Here is a 12,875-nt window from a genome sequence, read left to right as displayed (position 1 = left end):
TTCAGATATGCTTCAATTGACAGATTATTTATGTTTTAGAGTAAATAGGGCATTTACAGTACATCCAAATCAGAAAGGTTGCTCATTCTTACAAATGTATTCCATTTCTAAAGTAGAATTACAACTAGACTGCCTAGACATTACAGTAGATTTTGCTCAGATTTATCTAAACTAGCCATCCTGTTTTTGTTAAGACGTGAGAGCTTTGAGCATGTAAAAGGAAGTTAAGGTGTAGAAGCCATCAAGCTGTAAAGGCTCATAACTTTCAAAGAGTGGGCGATCATCCATGCTGTATATTTAGGAGGCTGATAGTCAGGGAAGAGGGATTGCAGTAAAAAAAAACAGAATAGGAGAAATTAAAACATGATCAAAACATTAAAAATATATAAATAATGTTATTTTTTACTTATGTTATTTTATACGCTAAAACTGGCTAGTCAGAGTAATACATGATTATTATTTACATACAACTCTTAACTCACTTGTTAATTGCATGGCAGCTGTAGGAGATTTGTGGTGAACTGTATAAAACCAGTGTACATTTGTAAACCAGACTTCTTGGTTTTGAATTTTACAGCTTTATATAATAACAAATAATAATTTATATCTAAATTGATATTATAACAAATGTGTCTCTAACAAAGGGGGCTATAAGGTCTTTGGGCAATATTTTGTCAATTTAAAAGCAGATCTCTGTATTATTTCCTATAAATTAGATGTAGAGCACTTTGAACCTCAATGTTATAAAGTCTCAAAACTAAGCATGTTTGGTTCTGGTCACTACTAGAACGGGAGATTTCTGAACAGGTTAGTGCTTTATTTCTAATGAAACAAATTCTGTACAAATACAATAAATTGCGGGCAAAAGGTTATTTTTATTGTTGCATGGTGGGTGTACAGTATGTTATTTTCTACTGTATAAGTCATTGAAGTTGAGTGTTATATGTATATCTAAAATGAAAAGAAATTCTTTTATGACATTCATAATAATTTATCATAAGTTCAATGCAATAAAGGTATATAAAATAGATGATATCTATATAAAAATGTGAAAATGAAGAAAAAAAAGTTTACCCTTTTTGTAACTTGTCCTCTCTATCTCTTATCTTTTCTTTTAATGGCTGGTGTATTTTTGTACTGAAAATGCACCATGTATTCCATGTTCACAATGTTTTGTTATAAGTGGCATTCACAGTACACACAGATTTACCTCTAGCTGTCTCCTGTGATTTAATTATAATTGTAGGGTCTCCTTTGAAAACCATCAGGAAAGTCATTTTTATTGAAATAGAAAATATCACATATCATCTGGAGAGCTGTTGATGACTGCAGTTCTCATGGTTTCAGAATCCCTAAGGGGACCATTCTCTCTTTTAACTGCAGTGTCTTATTATTCTCTTTTAGCATCAGCAGTGTTGTTGTAAAAGGAAAACGTTTAGGGGATGTACAAAAGAGGTGTGACCTGCTGACACAAAGGTTCTGTCGGCTCACATGATTTCATGTGAGAATATAAACAGAAGTACTATTGTCTTTGATTGTCAGATGTATTTCAGGTAGGCCATGTATACAAAAGTAAGGTAAGAAACACCTTGTCAGTAAATTCCACAGTTTTCTCTTAACACTTTGAAGTTTCAGTGGACTCAAGTCAGACAGGATTTCATGGCTACTGTATCCCTCTCACATATCCTCACCTGGCCCAAGGGTAAGATTTCTGACAAGTGCAGCAATTGTATTGGGATTAACCGGATCATATTCAGAATGGATTTGTCACTGTGTGAAGCCTGAATTATTATTTTTTTCTGGAAGAGTTTCTGATTTCTTACTGCATCAGAGGCCAACAGAAAGACGAACAGAAAGAATCAGGGTTGCTAATTTTTGCCATTAATTCTTGTTCACCTTGTGGGATTGATCTTTTTTGCCTAATAATAGTGATGGAGATTGGTTGCAGTTTCATAGAGAGAGGTCCAAAAGTTATTGATATTTTTTACACTTAATATTGGGCCGAAGAAAATGGATGAACCCTCTTAATCACTTAAAAGTAAATAAGAAATAAAAATCTCAAATATAAAATGAAACTATACTGCACATTATATAGAATACTAGCAATATATTCTGTTAATTTGGAGAACGTAGATTAGAAAAAATGACTGTGATTGCCAATTGTTATTGGCAGAAAAGCAATAACATGTTGCAAGACAAGCTTCAAATCTTTTTCCTGCAAAACAAAGCTGCATGTAAAAAGACATTTGGAATGAAATATAGTTAATAATTTTAATAAAGACTTTAATGTGAGAGATTGTTAAGATTTAGTCATAATTCTTCAAAGACCTCACTGAGAATGATGAAGTGAATACACTTTAAATGGCTAGTGTCGCTTATCTTACTTGTGTATCACAGGATCCTTAACTGAAGTTCCTCAGTGATGGAACACAACACACAATGGCCTCACCATAGAAACGACCTTCTATGGTAGAAAAACACCTTACTAAAGAAAGAAAATTAATTCAGTTTCATAATAAAAACAAAATAGTAAATTTATGTTATATATTGTGCTAAAGCAGCTGTCCTTTAAACCATTTCAACATCAAATGAAAAGGCAATTTGAGAAGAAGAAGGAGGTTTTCCACAAACATGGCAAGGAATTAGAGCAAATCAGACCATACACTGAAGAGATGAGTTCTTTAAATCTCCATCAAAGCAGTTAATCTATGTTTTGTTGAAAACAGCAATATACAGTAGCTTTGTAGATTTTATTTATTGTGTGACTGGATTAAAACAAAGTTTTACCCAGACTGACAGCAGCAAATTTCCAGTATGTTCTTTGATGGCACATTTGATGGCTTTCTCTGAACTTTCTTTTACCATTGCAGTGGAAAACTGTCACCAGTTTTGAAATGTGTGATTAGCAGGTTCATTTAATCTGGGTCAAGGCTTGTGTTTAAAATATGTTCATGTAGAATAACCTTCAGTAATAGGTTGTCCTGATTTCTTTAAATAATATTAATTCATTTTAATCTTTACAAAATCAATTTTCACTTCAGATATTATTATACATTTAGTATTTATTATGAATCATCAAGTTCAATTTAGATTTTTTTCCACTGGATTTAAATTTTTAAATTAACCTTTCTCTTAAGTTAATGGCTCTTAAGAATACGAGCAATATTGTTTTTCCAAGTTAAAGTTTCTGTTTTTCCAAAAATCTGAGAAATCTGGAAAAATCTGGATTGGGAGGACATAACATTGTGCTATGCTAATAACTTTTCAGGATACTTTACCGTTTGGGAGGTTCAAACACTGTTGCCCTTTTTGCGTTAATAACAAAAGAGATTAAACGCAAAATGCTTAGAATTATTTTCTTAATTTAACAACTTCTCCCACACATCATTAACGAAAATGGTAAATTGTTAGGGTCATCCATTACATCGCTATCTGAAGTTTTCACTGAAGAAATGTAAGAAAGCCATGGTTATTTATAGATCACAATCCAACAATAAAATCCCACAGCTATCAAAAAGAAAAAAAAATGATATTACATTTTATTCACTAACAAAAATGGGATTTTTCAGACATGTGGATCCTGTTAAATTCTCTAGCAGCAGGGAACTTCTCTTAAATTGATTGGGGTAACCTTGGACCGACAATTTGATTTATGAAGTTTGTACAAGCCTTGAAGTAAGGTCACAAAACTGGTTGACAGAGTACTTTGTTGTATTTATTGATGGGAATAATGCTTTGATGACCAGTCGCCTCCATTTAGAATTTCTCAGGCACATGAGAAATATAATTTATGTACTGTATGGGCTCAATCGAAGTTTAAGAAGAATGTTTTTTCTGAAAATTCGAAATTTTTCACATTCTGAAAGCGAATCTGGTAGCTCATCCTGTATTCAATTTGATATCATACTGCAAGCTCACCATTTGTTAAAATCTGTGCGATATGTCACAAATGTTAAATTAATTAAAGTTAAATTCAGTTTAAAATGTCTTGAAAAGTCTTCCAGTCTGTCCCGTTCATGTATTTTATTGTAGATTGATGGTTAGGGATTTTGTATTCACTAGAAGGCTGTGGGAGAAAATCCCACCTACTGACATTACTCATGCACCCTAGAGCTTTACCTTGAGGTACAATATTAAAAAAGTTCTTTACCTCAATTGCCTTTAGTCCACCCAGCTATACAAATGGACACCAGCATAACTGGGTGTAACCCTCCGAAGGAATAGCATTCCATAGAGCAATCAGTATTCTCTTAACAGTACAGAAACCAGAGTAAGCTTCAGCCTGACAAAGTACAGTATCTAGTCTTGGGAATGGACTTCATTACCGTTCATTTCAAGATATTCTAAAAGCTTGTTTTGGACATATCAATTAATTTCAGTATTAATAATTTAAAATGAGTATGACAAATATTGAAAATCAAAGAAAGAAAGGAATAAAATAATACATTTTAATGGGCCTTTCAATGTTCATTAATAGTCAGGAAGAATTTAAATTGCTATAATGTGATACAGGCTTGTTATGGTCTATATATATACAGTACTGTATATAAAACCCATGACACGTAAGAAAACCTAGATTTCAGCCTGTGTTAAACACAAATACTTACAAGGTAAGATATGGAAAAGAGAAAAATGTAATGTCACTGAGCTGCATGCGGGTTTAATGTTAGAACACCAAGCCTGGGAATCATGACAATGGATTTTCTGGAGAGCTCCTCGTCAGGCCATTGCTTAAAAACTTGTAAACTTCTTAGTAAGGCCACCATACCTGTCTCGAGGAATAAGAGAACACCAGGAAACAAGCCAGTTCCTTCAAGAGACCAAAATGTGTACTTATTACTCTTCTGAAAATGGCTCTTCTTATAACGCCTACAGAGCTCTGTGTTGTATACTCCAGAAAAGGGTGCTAAGTAGGAGCAAGCCCTTTTAGAGAAAATGACTGTCCTATTCAAAAAATGAAAAGCCCAGGAGTGTTTGAAAGCACATTACTCACTGTACCTTCAGAAAGGTCATTGGTAAATCTGTCAAAAAATGTAAAAAAATAAGTGCTGAGCTACATTAAATTATTTTTTGTCTTATTTTATAACATTTTTGTTACAGTATGTTTTTTAAGGTATCACAAAGCAAAGGGTAAAACACTGTAGCTAATATGCATGAATTAATATTAAAACCACCTGCAGTGGCTTTTATGCTGAATCTTTCAGTATGACAAAATCAACAAACCTTTTTTATATGAGTGTTTGTTGAAAGTATTTTCACAATTAAGCAGTCAGTAGTCTACTGCATTACCTTAATGTACTTAATTATGCTTTCAGGTTTGTGTAGACCATGAATTGGTATATTTTGTTCTAAAACCCAAAAAATTGCAGCTTTCATATTAGAGTAATGTATTAAGGTATATTTTTTTCTAAATCCCCCAAAATTGCAGCTTTCATATTAGAGTAATGTATTAAGGTATATTTTTTCTGACCTTTTTATGTTTTGAAATTAATCTTGTGTGCCAGGTAAAATGAAAATGATTATTAGTAAAACAGAGGAAAGCATACGTTTAATGACATGTAGTTTCCATTGTTTTTGTTTCAGTAGTAAAGTTTACTGTATAGAACTACTGTAACTGTCTAATGTGGTGCTGTTATTATTATTGTAGTAAGGATTGATATACAGTATGATTGGGTATATACAATATACGTATGTATGCATAGCTCATGGGTTAGTACTACCATAAACACTTCTTGTGTTCCAGGTCTGCTTACCCTAGTATTGATATCTATTGATTTGGATCACAAGTGTATATTAACACAAAGTAAGAGATTGTGTTTACATATCTTTAGTAAAATCATGATGCCTCATTTGAAGAATGATACAAGGCATTTTATTATGAATCTGGTCTTTTACTATTAGTATGCTTGTATAATTTGTGTGATGTTGCCTTCAAATAGTTGGAACTGTTCTCAGAGAGTTTTTTTCACACTTGTGAAACATACTGTAGTTCTTAAGGAGCATGCCTCTATTAAAAAGGTCAAATCTCTTTGCATTCCAGACAAATATATAGTCTGAAAAGAAAGTCTGCATTCATTTGTAAAATTTAATTTCATACTTACAATTTTGCAACAGATGAAAAGTATTTTTTATATCAAGACAATATTATATAAAGTGTAATAGCCATAACAAAACTTCAAATGTTATAAAAATATTCAAACATGACTGAAGTAAAACCCACTTAAGTAGATCCCTGTGAACCAGTTCATCCTTACCTGTGCAGTGATATTCTATCACTGTAGAAATCGACAGACAAGTAGGATGAAATATAGGTTATACTACACTATTAATTTTCTGGCGACATCATCACCAAATAGTGACAGCTGTTTGCACTGCTTTACTGCATCGATAACAGTGTGGTATTGTGAATCTCTTTCATCATTAAATCACTCCAGGCTTCCTGGATTTCTAATGTTTAGCAGTATCTTCACACATAATATTAAAAGTTGGTAAAGGCATTTTTTTTCTAAATTTAATCTGCTTTTTAAAAATTACACCTTACTTTTAAAACAATCTACAGTATACAGTATGTAAATATTTCATACTGTAAATATTTCATTGTTTACTTGATTCTTTACTCGTTAGTATTCTCTTGCCCAAATTTGGAAAATGGGGTCTACTATCATTAAGTGACAATGGCATAAAAAAGAGCAAAATGTTATAAATTACAAAAAAACAAAGAAAGATAAGAAACAAAAGTAGAAAACCTAAGAACATAAGAAGGGTTACAAATGAGAGGAAGCCATTCAGCCCTTCTTACTCCTCTGGCTGCTTGTAGCTTAATAATCCATGGACCTCATCCAACCATTCCTTAAAGGATCCCATTCAATCAGCTCCAACAATCTGTATACTGTTTAATCCAGACTTGACTTCTGCCCCTTAGTGTAAAGAAGGGCTTTCTATCTTCAGTTGCAAATGTACTCCCTAATGCCTCTTCAGCTCTGACCTGCATTATCAGAGTCAGTGTTCCCAAATGATACGCAATGAGATAATGCAAGTGAAAGAAGAAGTGATACTGGGCATTCAGCTAATGTCTCCCATTAGTTGTGCACTGTTGTGTGACAAAAAAAAAACCAACAAGTTTTGTGACTTGGTAGACAAAAAATGTGGTAAAAATCAGTGGTACAAAAACATACTGTACATGCTGTAGAAATGTGCTTTGTAAGCAGACACATTTGTGGGCCTTTCCATATCATTTATATGCCTTAATTACTCAAAATTGTGAATCAGTATTTTTACCATGTATGATGTTTTCCTGTAGCTTATTGTAAACCTGCTGCCAACCAGTTAAAGGCACAGTCAGGGAAGCTCTAACACCAAAGAGTTCTTGACTAAAAATTCACATGCATTCAGTCCATTACAGAGAAGCGATCACAATGAAAAGTGAGGAAGTGAAATTGATGTTGTCTTGTTTCTGTATATGGTACCTCACTCACAAAACTCTTGAGCCAGAGTTATGACAAACTCTTAAAAACATGGCAAGAATATAGAAAGAAAGTAATACCAAAATACAACAGAGCCTTCCATCTGTTTAAGTCTTAACTTCAGCTCTATTTCCATAACCACATGAAAGCCTTTTTTTAATCAATCATATAGTTAAATGTCTAATAAATGTCACATTCTGTATTTTGAATATCAACCCACAGGATGCTCCTTTGAAATTATTTTCATATAAGAAACATCCCTCCTGTTGAAACAGAGGAAAGGAATGATATGTTCAGATCAAGTGTTGCACACAAATATTTCTGCATGGAAAGACAGAGGTTCTGTGGAACATCTCTAAATTTTTGACTATTATATCACTGCTTTAAAGAAAACAGAATATCCTTACAAAGTTTTCCAAACTTCCCATAATAATGAGACCAAGAACCACCAGGTCATTGACTTCATGTTTATATTACTGATGAATTCTAGAATTTTATGCCTTGGGAATACAGCCTTTTTTCTGAGTCTGTCTCCATCCTTATTCCCCTATTTTGTTGATCTTTTTCTTCATTTCAATCTTTTTGTATCTTCCACAAGTTATTACATTTTATTGATCATGCTAGTTTGAATGGTCCTGAAATGACTTCACACTAATTTTTGAAATTTGGAAGTCCACCTTAATCCTGCATTAAATTAAGCAGTTATTGAAAAGAACAAATAAATATTTGTTGTTAAATTGGGCTTATTTGACAATCATAGCCAACAATATATAAGATGTCTGGAGAATCAACACCTTCTGAATGTTTTTTCATCAACTCCAAGACTCTTATAAAGTCAGCTTCAAAGTAATCTGACAGACCAGCAGCTAACCTATAAAATGTCAATAAATGTGTGGCGCACGATGTAAAAATGCATTGATTTTATTTAACCCTTGCAGGTAGCTCTGACAGTGCCTTTAGAAAGGGAAGTCTAAGTGTCATGGGCTTCATTCCCACCAGGGGGTGCCACTTCTAAAGAAAACAGTAGTTGTAAATAAAAGTAATAGAGTATGTTGGGTAAATGCTGTTATTAATATGGGTGTCCCATCACATTATTTTTTAGTTTAACTTCACAAAATTACTAGATGTTAAATTGCAATATTACATTCTTACAGTAACAGGACTAAAATCAGCATCACTGGATATTTTGTTTTTGTTTTACAGCATTTGTGGTGGTAAATTGATAGAGAAAGATTATATTTCACATTGCACAACCTATCTAGAAGCTTATGATAATAGAAAGTAGGCTTTGTTGTTCTTTAGTTTTACTCTGTTGCGATTCTTCCTCGGAATTCTTTCAAACTAAAAGGAGGAAATGTTAATCTGACCTATCAAAATACTGTACTTTCATGTTAGAAATCATTCTTTGCCATTAGACTGCCCTCTTACTAACTTCTAAGTCAGTTTTTAGTTTATTGAACAGTGGCTCCAATTATTTTTTTGCTCACAATGGTGAAATTCTAGACATTTATTTTAGGTTTTTGTTTGATTTGTGTTACTTCATTTATTTCTGCTCCAGGTTTTACAGCCCTCGAGCTTCCTGAAGGATGGACAAAATCCATCTTGTTTACTAGTACTAAAATTGCAACATGGCCACCTGGAGTCAATTTTATACCCAGATAGTGCAATTAACGGAGAAAAGGAAGATGTGTTGTACTGTCCTTAAACATGTACAGTAATTGATTCCTTCCAAACAAGGTTAAAGCTCACTATCCAGGGTTGTATGGATCTCTCTGACATGACAAGGACACAAATGACCAATATCCACTGGGACATTGATTGCTCCTTGATTAGCCCACTGTAGATTTAATGTCACCTGTCAATATGTCAGATCAGCAGCAATGTTGATCATGCCTTCACTATAAAGTTGAACTCATCTGTTTTTTTTCTAAACACTAGAAAAACTTGCTATGCTTAAAAGCTTAATGCACTCTTAACCCAAGATCGTAACTACAGTGCAAACTCTAAAATTATTTTAGAACTATAAGCATTGTATTGGAAATTAAGTTACATAAAATACATTTTTAATTTTTTTTAAAACACTTTTTAAAATAATGTTGACCATTTGCTAAGTTCCCTCTATTACAATAAAGCTAAACATAAAAACTGTATTTCATTTCAATTCAGTGAAGATCACTAAAGGTATGGCGATCACCATGAGGTGGCTAGGTTTGATGAGCTGTTACATCTTACATATGCAGTATATACTGTACATATCCGATTATAAGATGCCATCCTTTTAACAGGACTAATTTAACTTATGTGAGATATGGCACAGAAATCAGGTCACACCTGCGTGTTGCTGGCCATGCTCTCAGCTACTGAGATTCTCCTCACACCAAAACTGAAACATTTGATTTGGGGATTGCAATTGTCAACATCGTTCTGTGCCAGTTCTAAGCTGTGGATTTTAGTTATACTGAAGATGTGAAGATATATTGTTTTATATAATTGCATTGAAACTGTTCATTGTAAGAAAAAAATGACTGCTGTAAGTGCATGAATGAGTGTGTGTACTGTACATGAGTACCACCATAAGCCATACGGTGTAGGAAATTATTTTATTTTTCTCAATTAAAAGTCTAACCGCGATATTGACGTACATTTATGAAACATATGTATAATCACAGATTAAAGGCATATGGCTTTACTCTTATCTATAGTGTGTGGGTGTTGAAATGTGATTTGCAAATAAAAAACAACATGCAACACAGATTCATACTTCATTCTGTGTGTTGAAGTACTGTAAGGTTAAGGTTTTATTGGACTTTCTATCCGTTTTATCTTTAATCAGGGCTTTGATACTGTATGTTCAGACATTGGTTTTTGGAACATTTTTCTGTCACAGGCACATTGTGTAGTTATTGTGAAGCAATGAGTACAGTCAGATATTTCCATATGTATAAATTATATACAGTAGTACTGTATATAAACACATTATATACTGTACATGTTTTTTGTGTGACTTTCAAAAGGTTAGCTAAATGCATGGAGGATTATCTCTTGAAAGATATTGAGAATTATATTAATTCTAACAGCCCTGTCATAAAACATGCAAAGTAGGTTAGGTAAATATAGTAGGTATACTGTAAGTCCAATCAATAGAAAAGTGTGTTTAATGTGTAGTCATCACTGCCACACAGAAGACTGATAGTCCTGTTAGAGAGTGACACCACTTGTCATGGCTTTTCTGTATTCATGCAGAGACTACCAGAACAGTTCCCTCAACTCAGGACATCATTTAATATGTTTTACCAATAACAGTGTCATGTTAACTAAATTTACAGCCCCCACTTCACCAGCTGTTTTCATCGAAAGCTGAAACCCTGCATGAGCCCACATCAGCAGTTCCTGTAGTTCTGTTCACAGCCTGGGAGGGTCCCATGCTCTTTGAATGTTTGTCCGTATTGAATTTGTGCTGTTTTTTATTTTTTTATTTAAGTTTTTTATTTGTTTAAAATCTCTGATTGATATATATATATATTTCTTTTAATTATAAACCTGCCGCTGCTGGTGTTTACTTTAGGGCTTGTCAGATGAATGTTTCTTTCAGAAAATCTCTGTCATAGCTTCTGAGCCACCAATTATTAAGATTTTATTTTGTGATTAACGGCAACATTCAACAGTAGCACAACATCTGTAATTAGTGTAACTTGTAACATTTTACTCATGGTGTTTAAAGCAGTAATGGTAATGTGGTTTGAGTCTCTGGAGTTTTCATGTCCTACAGAATATTAACCCTGTCTCATTTTGTTATACTGTATTAACAGTAGTTTCTGAATTTTGTACTGAAAACCTATAGAGAATTGTTCTGTGTTTCATGTTTTTAAACCTTTAAATTATAGCCTGGGAACATGATCATTCTTGCCAATGAATGTATGAGGGAAGAAAAAATATGATTGATAAATCTACAATTTTCTTTTTAGTAAGAGAAATACTGTATATTATGTCTATAATTTTGTCCCTGTGAAGTGCATTGTATTTATTCCCAAGTCAATTCTGCTAAGAGACTCTTACAACAAAATTGTGTATTCTTGTATGACAATTTTTGTCATACACCAGTCCATTTCTGCAGTGAATAATGAGTCAGATTACACTTTTCTGCACACCTTCCTTGACCAAAGTGCCAAATAACTGGATGCCAGGCTAATCAGAGCCTGGTGTGATATACTGTAGTATTACTTCATTCAGGTGACAGGACATTACTTCCCAATTTATTCCTTTCAGGCCATTAATTTTAAATGAATGTGAAGACACACAGTAAAGACATAACTGACAGAGAATACTAGGATACAAATTAAGTGGTAATTTAAAACATTTACCATGCTTTTTCTGTTGTTTTTCCCAGCATTTTCTATAACAAGAAACAGTCAGTATCTTTTTTCCTGTGACATTCCTTGTCTTAACCATGAATCAAGCTTTTGCATTGTTTCACTGACATTTATTACACTTTTCTAGGATACCTTCTTTTTTAACTGCAGTAGCCTTCTTAAAGAGTACAATAGCATGTACTGTAAATATACTGATTGATTTAATGATGGCAGATTTTCTTCTTATAATCTATGTCTTTAGTCAGCCTGCCACTTTGATAGTCATAGTGCCAGAACACTTTTCTGCTAACTCCAACATGCCTCTGGCCATTACTATTGCTTTCATCTCTTTCTCAAACAAAGATGGTACATTGTCTTTGTTAGTGAAGCACTTGAGATCTTAAATCATGCCATGAAAAAAAAAGCTTAAACATTTTCTTAACTTCTAATTCACAGCAGCACCAGATCTCATACGATAAACCGTCCTAAAAAGTGGCCAGGCATTGTACATTCAATGTATCCTGGCTTTAGCAGCCACTGACAATTCTGTATGAAAGACACTTGAGCATAGCACACCCTCCTTCTCCATCTGATTTCATGGAAAATTACCCTTTGCTCATTCCCTTCAGCCCTTGTCACTGTCTCTAATGTGCACTGATGATGAAGGTATAGAAGATTATGGACTCTCTTATTGATATTACTCAGATATTCACTCTTTTAATCTAAATGCTAACGCTTCATCTACTTCCCTCGACTTAATAGCTTGTAGACAGCCTTTCCTTTTTTTTGCCTGATGATGATAATCCTATTTATCCTTTTGTGAGATTAATTAAGATGGGTTTCTATCTTAATAAAAAAATAGCAATAAGCTTGTGTTTTTCACAGCTGCAAATTTAAATCCATTCTGATTTACTACTGACAGCTCAAATACAAAGGCAGCTGAGGGTGGGAACTTAGCTGTGAGAAGAATGAAACAAATAAAAAGCGATATTGTCAATATTCATGGAAACACCTGGTGGCAAGATGTGTAGAACTGATCTCCATAATAGCAGATGAGAGCAAA

This window comes from Lepisosteus platostomus, chromosome 4 (assembly GCF_059453375.1).
Source record: "Lepisosteus platostomus isolate fLepPlt1 chromosome 4, fLepPlt1.hap1, whole genome shotgun sequence".
NCBI lineage: Eukaryota > Metazoa > Chordata > Actinopteri > Semionotiformes > Lepisosteidae > Lepisosteus > Lepisosteus platostomus.
The sequence above is the reverse complement of the archived record's forward strand: the minus strand, read 5'-3'. Positions refer to the sequence as shown.